Below are 13,307 nucleotides of genomic sequence, written 5' to 3' on the forward strand. Positions count from 1 at the left end.
CAATATATCAGTTATATCTCAATAAAACTGGAAAAAATAAAACTTGAAAGAAAGATATTGAGAGAAAATGAAAGGAAATGCTATTTATACATTTTTTAAAGATTTTATTTTTAAGTAATCTCCACACTCGATGTGGGGCTCAAACTCACAACCCCAAGGTCAAGTCACATGCTCCACCTACTGAGCCAACGGGGTGCCCTGCTACTTACACATTCTGAATATTGTCATTCATTCAACAGATACTTGATGAAACCACAATATGTGTCAGGACTGTCCCAGTAGGTCTTGGGGTCACAGATATCACAAGAGGCATAACATCATCTCTACCCACAGAGAGTTCACAGTTTAGTGGAGGAAGCCAACATGGGAGGGAAGAAACACAGAATAGGGTAAATATTTAGGGGTGGAGTGGAATTTATATACCAAAACTCAAATATGCAAAAACTATAAATACATTTTCTACAACTAGTCTGTTCTTGTGCTCAATCCCCAATGTCAACACACTCAGATTTTTCCAGGAGCCAAGCCTCAAGCTCTTGCAGACTGGAAACATTTCTTTCACGAAAGCATTCATTCACTTTCCAAGTTTAAAATCTCTATCAGGTCTGCTTCCTATTTCCAGAGGAGCTCTGACCCACACCTGCCTCATTCTCGAATGGCACCAGGTTCAGGGGGACACTTGCTGTCCTGACAGTACCCCACATGGGCCTGTGGTCCACACGCTGTCCCCTGACCTCTTCTGGGCAGCACAGGTATCCTACCCTGTGTCCATGGCTGTGGCTAATTCCTCCCAGTGTCCTGGTCCACAGTACCCCTAGGGTAGAGGTCCCAGGTGCCTGGCTTTCCTCCATGGCCTTGTCTCAACCCCTGGCTCTTCTCCCTCTGTGGAAACTTTTGCACACCTGCACCCCCACCTGGTCTGTGTAGATTCCAGGGCCTGTGGTAGCACGCCAGGCACAGGCAACCAGAAACGTGACCCAAAGTGCCAGCACTGCCTGCTGCTCCATATGGTGTTCATCTCCTGGGGCTGCCCTCATGAGATTCCACAAGGTGGAGGCCTTAAAACTACAGAAATGAATTTTCTCATGGTTCTGGAAGCTGGAGGTCAAGCCCAGGCATCAGGAGGGCCTCAACCCACCTCTGCGTCCCCTCCCCTGTATCTCCTGCATCCTCCCCATCTTCCCCTTATCTTAGAAGGGCACCATGCACTGGATGTAGGCCTTGCCCTAAATCAAGGATGATCTCTTCTAAAGATCCTTAACTCATTACATCTGCAAGCTGTTCCCAAATACGGTTGCATTCCGAGGTTCCAGGCAAACACAAATGGGGAGGGGACCTAGTCAAACCAGCATACACACAAGGCCATCACGACAGTCATGACAAAGCCAGAGTTTCTCTAAGAGGCCAGCAGCGTCCCAGGGATGCACAGAACTTGCCCTAAGGTCCCAAGGTGCTGATCCCACGGGGAGAAGCAAGTGGCTCACAAGTCAACTTCCCTCCCTGGATGGGAGGATTTCCCCACATCAGGCAGCTCTGCGACACCAGCTACAGGTCCTACAATTTAACTCAACTCTGACGTTGTCTACCAAGGCGGCTTCAGGCCCCGCAGGTTAAGGGCTCAGCCCCATGAGACTGCCCCCCACTTGGGACACAAACACATGTGCAGGTTGTTACCAGGCTTCTGACCCACTGCCTGTTGTTAAAAATCAAAATCCAACTGAGTAAATTTGCAGATTCACTTGGCTTTATTAATGGACTCCCGAAGCAGGCAGCAACCCATCCAGGGAGTAGAGGGGAGCCCTGGGGAGTTCATAAAATGCAAGATATTTATAAGCAGGGGGGTGAGGCAGAAGTCATCACCAACAGAAAAGATTGTCACCTTGCCATGTGGATGACACCATCTTCCTTTGGGGGATGGCGAGGGCCCTCAGGACAGACTGATCTGTTAAGACTGCATTCCTGGGGTAGGCAGTCAGGCTAGGGACTAAGCTCCAGTGTGGTGAATTGGCCTGGCATCAATGACTCAATTTGGGGCCTCTGGTTTTCTTTTCATGCTATAAATTGGCAGTGCTCATGACCCCTTTGGGTTTGATTAATTTGCTAAATTAGCAGCTCACAGAACTCAGGAAGCCAGCTCACTTACCAGATTACCAGTGTATGACAAGGGTACAAATGAGCAACCAGAGGAAGAAACACATAGGCTGAGTCTAGAAAGATCCAGAGCACAGGAGCTTCTGTCCCCAGGGAGTTTGGGGGAGCACGGATGTGTTCTGTTGTGTGAACCTGGAAGCCCCTTGAACCTCATCCTTCTGGATTTTTGTGGAGGCTTCATTACATAACCACAATGAATACAGCATTGGCCATTGGTGATTGGAACTCAGTCTCCAGCCAGACCTCTCTCCCAGGATGTCAGGAGCAGGGCAGAAAGTTCCACCTGTCCGATCACACGGTACCCACCCCCTCCCCAGCCTAAGGTTGTTTAGGGGCTTCCAAAAAGTCACCTCATTAGCATAAATTCAGGGGTAGTTGAAACGGGCTTGTTACTAATAAGAAGGCACCCACTTAACCGTTCTCTCTCTCAAGCCACTTCTGGGACTGAGGATAAAAACCAGATATTACAACAAAAGATGCTCCCATTCCTCTTATCCCTTAGAAAATCCCTTAGAAAATGGACGCAGACCAAATCTACTTTTTCATTTGGTCACAACATCGCACTGCCCCATTTCTCCCCCAGCACTGGGGAGGGGGAAGGACTCTCCCTATTCACGTGAGGTCAGAACTTCCCTCCAGCTTAAGTGGAGTTTTCTCTATGCTTAGTAAGTAGCCCATGACTTGGGTAGACCCAGTTGACTCTTGCTATGAAAGGGGAAGATTTGGTGTCTCTAGAAAGCCCTTTTCTCTTTCCACAAAGTCTGGCTTTCAAGACTATTGCCTGATTATAGATTCAAAAACACTGACTATGAAGTTTAGAGCTGAACCCTTTGGTCCTACACTATGACCACCTCCACTGAGAGGCTGATCGATCACACGTGCAGCTACAGGACAACCAGGAATGGGGACTTTCAGCAAATGGAACAAGTGTACTTTAATTTCATACCACCAACATTGGCTCACCTGCTCACCAGCTAAGGAAGCACACACAGGACCCCTGAAGGGACCGGGTCTTGCCCATGTTTATTCTCATCAGCACCGTGCCTGGCATATGGAGGATGCTCGTTATGTTGAATGTTGAATGCTGTGGGGTTCTGGAAGGTTTCATGACAGAGGTGACATTGAGTCAGGCCTTAGAAAATAAATGAGTAGGATTTTGACAGAGGGGCATGTGCAGGAAAGGCATTATAAACAAAAGACAAAAGCCTGAAGTCATGGAGGCATGAATGAGAGGACATCTCCTGGCTTGGGGTTCAGAGCAAGTCTCCCCAAAATGTGCCACTTTGGCATGTGGACTACTTGGGGTGAAGGCAATCAGGACCCAGCAGACTCAGGAGAAAGTTCTGCCTCTCTCTTAACTACCTAGAAGGATGTAAATTGTGGGTTCTTCCCAGAATCACCAATTATTTTTGTGTGTGTGTGTGTGTGTGTGTGTGTTTTGTTTTGTTTTTTGTTTTTTTTTTTTTTTATGATAGCCACACACAGAGAGAGAGAGGCAGAGACACAGGCAGAGGGGGAAGCAGGCTCCATGCACCGAGAGCCCGATGTGGGATTCGATCCTGGGTCTCCAGGATCGTGCCCTGGGCCAAAGGCAGGCGCCAAACTGCTGCGCCACCCAGGGATCCCAGAATCACCAATTATTACCAGAGATAAATTTTATCTGTGTGACCCATGTGTATGGCAGGGCAGACATCTCATTACCAAACATTGCCCCATGAATGGTGGTCCTCCACGTGGAGGCCCCGGGCCCCTCTCCATCCCTCAGCTCTAGATGGCACATGAGCCTGATTTTACCTTTTCTTTGAACCTCTCTGTATGTGAGGTTCCAGCAGGCACGAAATTAGATGGGATTGGTTTCTGTTCATCTGTCTCATGTCAGTGTGATTCTTAGACCTGCAGAAGAAACTCGGCAAGGTGGAATAAATTGTTCCTCCTCAGCAGCAGTGTATCTGGGGGTTCTTCCCTGACCTTTGAGATTGAAGCCAGCAGTAGCCATGTCCTTCCCATTCCTTTCTACCCAGGCCCCACGCTCGGTCCAAACCTCATAGACTTCATGCTGGCCAACCCACATTGACGTTTCTGAGACTCCCATGTTCTTACCTTACACGAAGGCTGAAAGCTCCACAGTCAACCAGCCCACAAAGTAGGAATATTCCCAAGAAACAAACTTTATGACCAAGAAATGCCTCATTTTTTTCAAAATGGTCAATGCAAATCAGAATGCTGAATCATGCAGCCAAAATATCATGACAAATGATAAATACGCTTGTTCATCAAATTCAAGTTCTGCCATCCTGATGACTGCAAAGTGAATATTTTTACCAGTCTTTGTTCCATAACAAAAGGATCAGCTTCCCAAAAAGGAAGGATGTACATCAGCACTTTTCCTCTGCCTTTTAATGAAACATTGTCTGCTCTGGCATTAAGGGTTTATGATGGAACCAGTTAATTTTCTTCTAGTGCCCAAACAAGACTTAAATCCAGTTTGTTCAAGATCAAGCAGTACGTTGCTGTCTTAGATAATACCAGGTTTCACTTTGTCTGTGAGTCTCCCATTACTCTGAGGATATTCAAGGACAAATTAGATATCCAGATTTTATGGGGATTATGTGCCTCTCTGCAACAGAAACTTGAGTTTTTTCCTAATGCCTTTTTTAAAAGAGATAATTAGACAAAACTGAGGTTAGAAATTGTCATAAAATAGCTTTTAAAAACATAATGAGGATAATGTCAGCAATAACAGTGTGCAAAAATATCCTTTTGAAAAACTATCCACAAAGAGCCCAAATAACTATGTATCGTGTGGAATCATTGCCCCAGAAATGGTTATTAGTGAGGTTGATGCAGTCACAAGTGAGCAGGGGAGCCCAGCAGTCCCTGATATGGGAGGGACACAGAACAGGGAAGGGCTCAGCACAACCCCCAGAGTGGGGCAGGGAGTGGTCTGTTACAATGGAGGCAGCAGGCCCCAGATGGAGCTACGAATCCTAACACCGTCCAGCCCCAGGAAGATTGAGCCAGTCATGGTGGAGTGGCCGAGTGGGACAGTCCACCCAGGAGATCTCTCCCATTCCCTTGGGAAGCTGTCCTCACCTGAAACAATGTGTTCTCTGCTCAGTCTCCATCTGTGAAAATTCTTCCTTTGATGAAGCCCAGGGGAGCTCCCTTCTACCTGCTGGATGGGATGGACCCCAGTCATGAACCACTGAATAAGGCCAGTGTGATTGCAGTCTGGGTTTCCAACAGGTCTGGCATCATCTCATGCCCTCCTTGCCCTTTTACAGAGCCTTTCAAATGGACTTCCTCTTCCATCCCATTGCCACCACCCCGAATCCATGTTCTGCCACATTACAAGTGGGCTATTGCCATCGCCTCCCATTCCGGCATGTTAAAACCAGAGAGTAAAAAAATAAAAAACAAAAAACCAGAGAGTGAACAAAAATCCTTGAAGAACATTCTCCAAATACAGATTTCTTGGGCTCCACACCAGATCTCCTGAATCAGAAATTACAGTGGTGGAGTCCCAAGTGATTCTGAAGCATTGGAGATTAGGCATCGCTGACCAAACAAACTGGCCTCTCATCAGGGATTCCCAACAACAACAAATGGCAGTTGACAATGGCTCCCACCCACTGATCCCCACAAGCAATTCAGATCTCCTCCTCCTTCACTGTCCCACAGCTCGGCCACTGGCCCCCTCTCTGGTTTGGCATTTCCACCCTTGAGCTGAGACTCATACCACCCCCTCACCTAGCATGTCCCCACCCCCCAACACAAACCCACCAATCTCTTCTAACAAAAACTCCCGGTCCTTGGAGACTCAACTCTAGTGCTGCCTCCCTAATGCCCTCCAAGGTCACTCAAGGACAATTCCCTGCCAGAAATGCTCCCTGTCCTCTGAATTCTTGCAGCACTTTGTGTGTGCATAGGGAAGGTAAGTACATAGCAGATGGAGCTGGGGTGACCAGGATCACAGACTCGTGTGACCCAGAGCAATGTCTTCTTTAAAGATGGATGTTTTTGGGATCCCCAGTGGCTCAGTGGTTTAGCGCCTGCCTTTGGCCCGGGGCGTGATCCTGAAGTCCCGGGATCGAGTCCCACGTCGGGCTCCCTGCATGGAGCCTGCTTCTCCTTCTGCCTGTGTCTCTGCCTCTCTATTTCTCTATGAATAAATAAATAAAATATTTTTTAAAAATGTTAAAAAAAAAGATGAATGTTTTTAAAAGTGCATGTGAGTTTTGAATTCTCCACAATCTATTTATGGAGATGGAGACCACCAGTGCCCCAGGAAATGTGCCATGTTTACCCCAGGCACATTCTGTGGGTCTCAGCAAGAGAGGAGTTAAAGTCACATGACTGAGAAGTAAATCAAAGTCAGATTCTCCTCCCCTCCACAGTTAAGAGCAACATGGGCACACAACAGCTCCCAACCTGCAAGCTTGCACACCTGATGATCTCAGTTTTCAGAAAAGCAAAGTCTGCTGGGTGGCAGGACTCACCCTTCTTAGAAGGTATTTGGAACACCTTCTGATTCCAAACATGTCACTTGGGGTCCCCCACTCTGACCTCAACAGGCTTATAAAACATTTCTCCCAAACACATACTCCTCTCCTGGAGGAATTCAGGCAAATAAAATTCCTTCTATTTCATTACCAATATATGTAAGGAGGAAATTCAGTGGAATCAGGTTGCATTGTACATAGGACAGCACCCCGGATATTTCAATATCCATCACTATCTTAGATGAAAAACTAGTCAGTAGCTAATTCAGAGAGGAAAATGACATGTTTTGTTCTTCTCTGTCTTTGTGGAACATGCTGGTCACACCAAACCATGCTAAAGAAAAGGCCTGCCACATCCGCCTCTGCCAGAATAAGAAAATATCTGCCTCTAGAACTTTATGCTAATATGCTCACACACTCTGAGGCCTGGCATCTATGCTGTGTCAACTAAAAATAGCAGTTAAAATAGATCAATCAATCCAGGAATAGCTGGAGCCCAAAGAGAAGGTAAAGGAAACCCCAGCCCCCAGCTTATCAAAGTCAAAAAAGCCAAACAGTATGTTAATTTTATGAATGAAACTGCAAACTTCATCCAGAGAAGAATTGGCTTCCCTGGTTCCCCGCACCGCCCCCTTCATCCCCTCAGCCCGATTTTTGTCACCAATCCTCATTCCTACTGTATGCACACCGGTCCCATTATCTGTACGGACAAATGTTTGATGTTTCAACCTGGCACGTCCAGCCTTACTCCAGGGGTGTGAAAAGACACCAAGACATGCAGCTCTAGCTGCATCCCCTCCAGCTTCTGAGAGTCCTTATCCCATCGTAATGTGGATAACCATGTATATCTGTCTCCCAGGCTTACAAGTGACTCAAATGTTAGCCCTAAAGACCCTTAGCAAAGCAGATGAGCTAAATATGACCTTAACAAGTCATCTTCCCCAAAAAAAAAAAAAAAAAAAAACAAGTCATCTTCCAAGGAAAGAAAAAGAAGCCTGTCACCTTTAAAAAGCCAACCAGTCAATAATGAAAGAACAGGGTTGGGAGAATGACAATTATTTTTCTCCCACAATGCATATCACACAGCACTGCTTTTAAGAGTAGTACAATTTACTTCTCTTACATCCTCAGGAGAACCAACATGCTCTGGGCTCTTCACATGACCATCTCAAGAGCAATGAGTAACATTTTGCAAGTCTGATTATTTTTTGCACCAGTTAGTCAAAATATGTGGTCAGATTCACCAGCAGATCAGAGTGTGGAAGTGGGCCCAAGAGCAAAGGCTTCTCATCAAGGGACAGAAGGGAGCAGAAGAGCCAGACCAGTGACTTCCAGTGCTTTCCCCATGATGATGACTTTTTTATTTCCAGAAATCCTAGGGCTGTGGTTCAGATGCCCGGCTAACCACACTCACTAGCTGCTGTTCCCTCAAAACCCACAAAAACGAGGAGGAGACATGCAGTGAGGCTAAGCCCTAGTACAACAGACAACTGATTCTCAGCAAGGGTGCCAAGACATGACATGGAGAAAGGACAGTCTTTCCAACAGACAGTTCTGGAACAACTGGTTATCCACATGTAAAACAGTGAACTTGGACCCTTACCTTACAACATATACAAAAATTAACCCAAAAAGGCTGGGGTGCCTGGGTGGAGCAATTAGTGAAGTGTCCAACTTTTGGTTTCAGCTCAGGTTGTGAGATTGAGCCCCAAATCGGGCTCTGCATTCAGCTCAGAGATTTTCACTCCCTTCCCTCCCCATCTCCCTGCCACTGCACCCACATGTGCCCTCTCTTTCTCTCAGATAAATAAATAAATCTTTTTAAAAAATTAAACCAAAAAGGATCAAAGAGCTAAACTTATGTGCTAAAACTATAGAACTCTGAAGAAAACGTAAAGTCTCCATGACTTTGGACTTGGCAGTGGTTTCTTGGATATCACAGCAAAGGCACAGGCAACAAAAGAAAAAAACAGATTAATGGACTTCATCAAAATCAAAGACTATTACACATCAGTGGACACTACAGGAAAGTGAACCAAAACCCACAGAATGGGAGTGTTTGCAAATCCTATGTCTGATCAGGGATTAATATCCAGAATATATAAAGAATTCATACAACTCAACAAAAAAAAAAGCACCGGCCTAATTAAAAAATGGGCAAAGAGGGATCCCTGGGTGGCGCAGCAGTTTAGCGCCTGCCTTTGGCCCAGGGCGCGATCCTGGAGACCGGGGATCAAATCCCACGTCGGGCTCCCGGTGCATGGAGCCTGCTTCTCCCTCTGCCTATGTCTCTGCCTCTCTCTCTCTCTCTCTCTCTCTCTCTCTGTAACTATCATAAATAAATAAATAAATAATAAATAACAAAAATGGGCAAAGGACATGAGGCTCAGGGGCCAGGGTGAGTGAAATCCATAAGAAAAAAACATGTATCCTAATAGAAAACGGCCAGCAAAGGACTTGAACCAGCTCTCTGCATAAGAAGAAACATGAATAGGTACATTCATGTGAAATATGCTCAACCCCATGCATAAGTGGTGAAAGCAAAAATAAGCCACAGCAAGATACCATTTCCCACCAGCAGGCTGGCAAGAGTGAATGGATCTGACAAAACCAACTGTTGGCGATGGTGCAGAAAACCCATGTAAATAGGGATGAGCCCTTGGAGAACCTGGAATTTCCGACAGGCATGGAGATATTTGTGGCTGTGGCCCAGTGTCCCAGGTAATGCCCTGGCCCTCCTGTCTGTGTGCACAGGCGACCAGCACAGGACGGCCAAGGCGGCGGAAGCAGTCCCAATGTCCATCCACATTACAACAAAGAAACGCATTCTTGTGCGATCGATGCAATCCAACAGAGAAAAGGAACTGATCACAGCGACGCCGACAACCTAGATAAACCTCATAATCGGACATTTTAGTGATAAAGGGAAAGTTGCTAAAAATACATATCGTATGATTCCATTTCCACAAAGTCCAAAAACTTATAAAATGACATAATACGTTGTTTTGCGATGGAAGGAAAAGTAAAAAGGTATTTTAAGAAGAAAGTGAATAATAAACAGCATCTAGGAGAACGGCCGTATCTGGAGGAGGAGAAGCGCACCGAGATTTCAGCAGGAAGCTGCACACAGACAGGCACTCCGCGGTAATCCTTTCTACACCACATGTATGTCGTGACTGTCCTTTGGAAGCCACTCAGCATTTCATCAAAACAGCTAAATGAGATGATGAGTAAGTCGCACAGAGCCCAGGGGCTGGCGTGTGCTGGGCACCTGTTCCACAGGCCCCTTTTCCACTGTAGATATCTTGACACCAAACTGTGGCCTCCTTGCACCCCCAGTACTGGATGGGAGAACGAAGGATGAGGGTCCGCTCAAAGTCAAGGACTCATGAGGCTTCCCCGCCCCCAGCCCCCTGTTCTTGCAACACCCTGCCCTGGTCATTTATGCTAATTTTACTAAAAACAAACATCTAAGGCTGTTTCATCCTTCCTCCCCCCCACCTGGACCTCTACCTCCATGGTTGTCTTTCTGGCTAGAAAATACCCCGTTCTTGAGGCTGCAATGAGAGAGGCCGCAGCCGTCGTTGGGGCAGAGGGGACGCCACACTCTGCAGGCAGGACAGGAGGGAGCAGAGATACCTGCTCAATGCCTCTCTTGGACCATCTCCTGGTCCAAAGGTTAGAAATCCCTAAGGCAACCTGAAAACATCTGTCGCACAAAAGGGCCCGAACCAGGGAGGCTTGCAGGTGATGCTGACGTTTTGGCTGCAAAGGCTCTGACCTCGGTCACCCCTACAGCTGTGATCTTCTCCCTTCACGACCATGACACAGCTTGAAAAACATCCGAGCAAATAACACACACACACAGTTTTTTTATTTTACCCAAAAAGACTTCAGGGAAGAGGCATCTGGGTACGAAACAGAAACAAACAATAGGATTTCTGAGTTCATTAAGATGAAGAGGAAAAACAAGCCAGTCAAGGACTGTCTGGAAGGCAGTGAGGGAGTGAGGGAGATGAGCAAAGGAAGCCGAGCAGGCCAGGCCTCCAGTGACAACACGGCACACCTCCTCACTGCATCAGCAAGGGCTGACTGTATGCCAGGCTCTGTGTGGGCTGAGTCAATAATCCTGCCCATTGAGGAAACGGCTTAGAAAACAAGGGGTATAAACAGTGTCCCGTGTTCCGAGAGGAGCCACCCAACCTCAGTCTCCAGAGAGGAGCTGCCGTGGGCATGGCACGGGGAAGGGAGGTGGGGGGGAGCAGGAGGCAAGGAGAGGAAGCCCCAGCTTGCCGGGAGCAAGTGCAGGGCACAGAAGGATAAGGATGCAGACCAGGGGCCTAGAGCAAACAGGGGTGCCAGGTCCAGGCTCTACAGGGTCGGAGGCCCCACAGACAAACCTAGGAAATATATGGCCTTATCCCGTAAGAGCAGAGCTTCATGACTCATCCACCTGCCTAGATTTCCCACTGCACCTTGCACTTCTGCAACAGAACATGTGACTGCTGTGCGGCGGGGGATGGGAGGTGTGGCTGAGCCATGCCACGGACTGCTGGTACGCCAACCACCACAAAATCTCAAACCACCACTACGAGCCTTATTCATTTTTTTTTAAGATTTTATTTATTCATGAGAGACACAGAGAGAGAGGCAGAGACATAGGCAGAGGGAGAAGCAGGCTCCCTGCGGGGAGCCGGACATGAGACTTGATCCCAGGACCCTGGGATCACGACCAGAGCTGAAGGCAGATGCCTAACCACTGAGCCACCCAGGCACCCATGAGCCTTGTATAAAATGTTTGCAAGAAAAAAACATTTGCAGGGAGCACCACCTCCCCCCAACACACACTTTGAGGTCCACCACTTGTAGAAACATCCCCTCTACACACCCGGTATGTATGGAGAGCAGACTCTAAGCATGACAAAATTTGGGGAAATGTCACCAGTTTCATAGCCTGCTTATTGTTATCGATTCTGATGAATCGAATCAACTGGACTTGTCACATCCAAATCGATTCACACATAGCCCTGGGGTCATTTGTGATGTGAGATAGAAGAGGGTAGGTATGCGTGGTGGGCCAGGTCTGCCCACCACCAGTATTTTTAGAAATTGATTTATTTACGGAGAGAGCTGGGGAGAGGAAGAAGGAAAGAGAATTCCAAGCAGATTCTGCACTCAGCTCAGAGCCCAACGCAGGGCTGGATCTAAGGACCCTGAGATTGTGACCTGAGCCAAAACCAAGAGTCGGATGCTCAATTGACCAAGCCACCTTGGCGCCCTGTGCCCCCCCACCAGGGTCTTAAACTACCCCATCTCCCCGTGCAAAGTCACAGCTGCCACAGCTCCCTTACCAGACACGCTTCAGGGCCACCTGAGCTACATCCGCACAGGTATCACCACACATTTGTATAACTGTGATTGCGCCTCTTGGTCGACAGAGGCCTTCTGGTACAAGGTAGAATGTGGGTGAGGATGCTGGCAGAGGGCAAAGGGCGGCTCTGCCATCTGGTGCTGAGGAGGGGAGCTGGAGGCACCAGACTTCCCAGAGCTGGCCAAAGGGTATCATTCGCCTCCAACTCTGTTCTGCACCACCGGTCACGTGGGCCCAGTTTGTGAACGACCCTCTTCTAATTAGCCCTTGACATTCCTTTTGACCTGATCCACCAGGATAAAAATGTGGGGTTGTCAGGGACAGGGCTGAGGGTGGAAGGAGAGGAAGTTCAGAGTCTGGTCAGTCTGAGCATCTTCACAAGCCTTGGTCTCAGTGCAGACAGTCCTGGGAGACATTATAATGGGTTATTCTCTCACAAATGATGAATGTCGTGGTTAAAGCTAGCTTGTTCTATTTTTTTATTTTATTTTATTTTATTTATTCATGAGAGACACAGAGAGAGGCAGAGACACAGGCAGAGGGAGAAGCAGGCTCCCTGCAGGGAATCCAATGCAGAACTCGATCCCAGGACCCTGGGATCATGCCCTGACGAAGGCAGACTCTCAACTGCTGAGCCACCCAGGCTCCCTAACTCGTTCTACTTTTGTCATCTTAGAAAACCAGTGTTCCAAACCAGCAATGACTGTTGCTTCTACCGCTTTGGGCCACCAGCGCCCTGGCATAGCAGGTGTTGACACACATCCATTGATGATGGATGACGGAGAAGTGGCACCAGAGCCTGCTTGCTCAGAAAACAAAGTTTCAAGAAACCAAGGTCTAGACACACAGGCAGGGAATACCCCATCCAGGGCATACCTCAACGTGCAGCTGCCCAAGGAGGCCCATTCCATCACATCAAACATTAATATGGCCGCTTCCAATGGGGGGACCTATTCCTCTCCAGAATCCCACCTGGGGGTCCTCTATTGGAAACACATATATTCACCTAATAGATTTTGTTTGAGATCCTGTCCTCTCCCCATGGGAAGATATATGGAGACTCCGCTCCGCAGGGGAGACCAGGAGGGACCAGATGGCTGGGAGATGAGAGGCTATTCTCAATCCAGGGCCAACGGGAAAGCTGGAAGCCAGAGCCCAAATTTAGTGTGAAACCTGGTACCCAACAATATAAAGTTAGAAATTCCCTTGAACCATCTGTCCATCCTTAGCACAGAAAGGAGCCTCGGAGCCTAGCTCCCCTCCCAGACATGCGTCCACACTGT

At 47.7% G+C, this 13,307-nt stretch overlaps 1 long non-coding RNA gene across 3 annotated transcripts in view; it reads right to left on the reverse strand.

The window, feature by feature from the left end:
* Window positions 1-3,067: 3,067 nt before the first annotated feature.
* Window positions 3,068-13,307, reverse strand: part of LOC112648835 (uncharacterized) — a 55,510-nt gene continuing 45,270 nt past the window's right edge. For all 3 annotated transcript variants that reach the window (XR_007412002.1, XR_007412003.1, XR_007412001.1), the window contains exon 5: window positions 3,068-6,313. This is a non-coding gene — a long non-coding RNA (uncharacterized LOC112648835). The remainder of the gene's footprint in view (window positions 6,314-13,307) is intronic.

Source organism: Canis lupus, chromosome 7 (genome assembly GCF_003254725.2).
Source record: "Canis lupus dingo isolate Sandy chromosome 7, ASM325472v2, whole genome shotgun sequence".
NCBI lineage: Eukaryota > Metazoa > Chordata > Mammalia > Carnivora > Canidae > Canis > Canis lupus.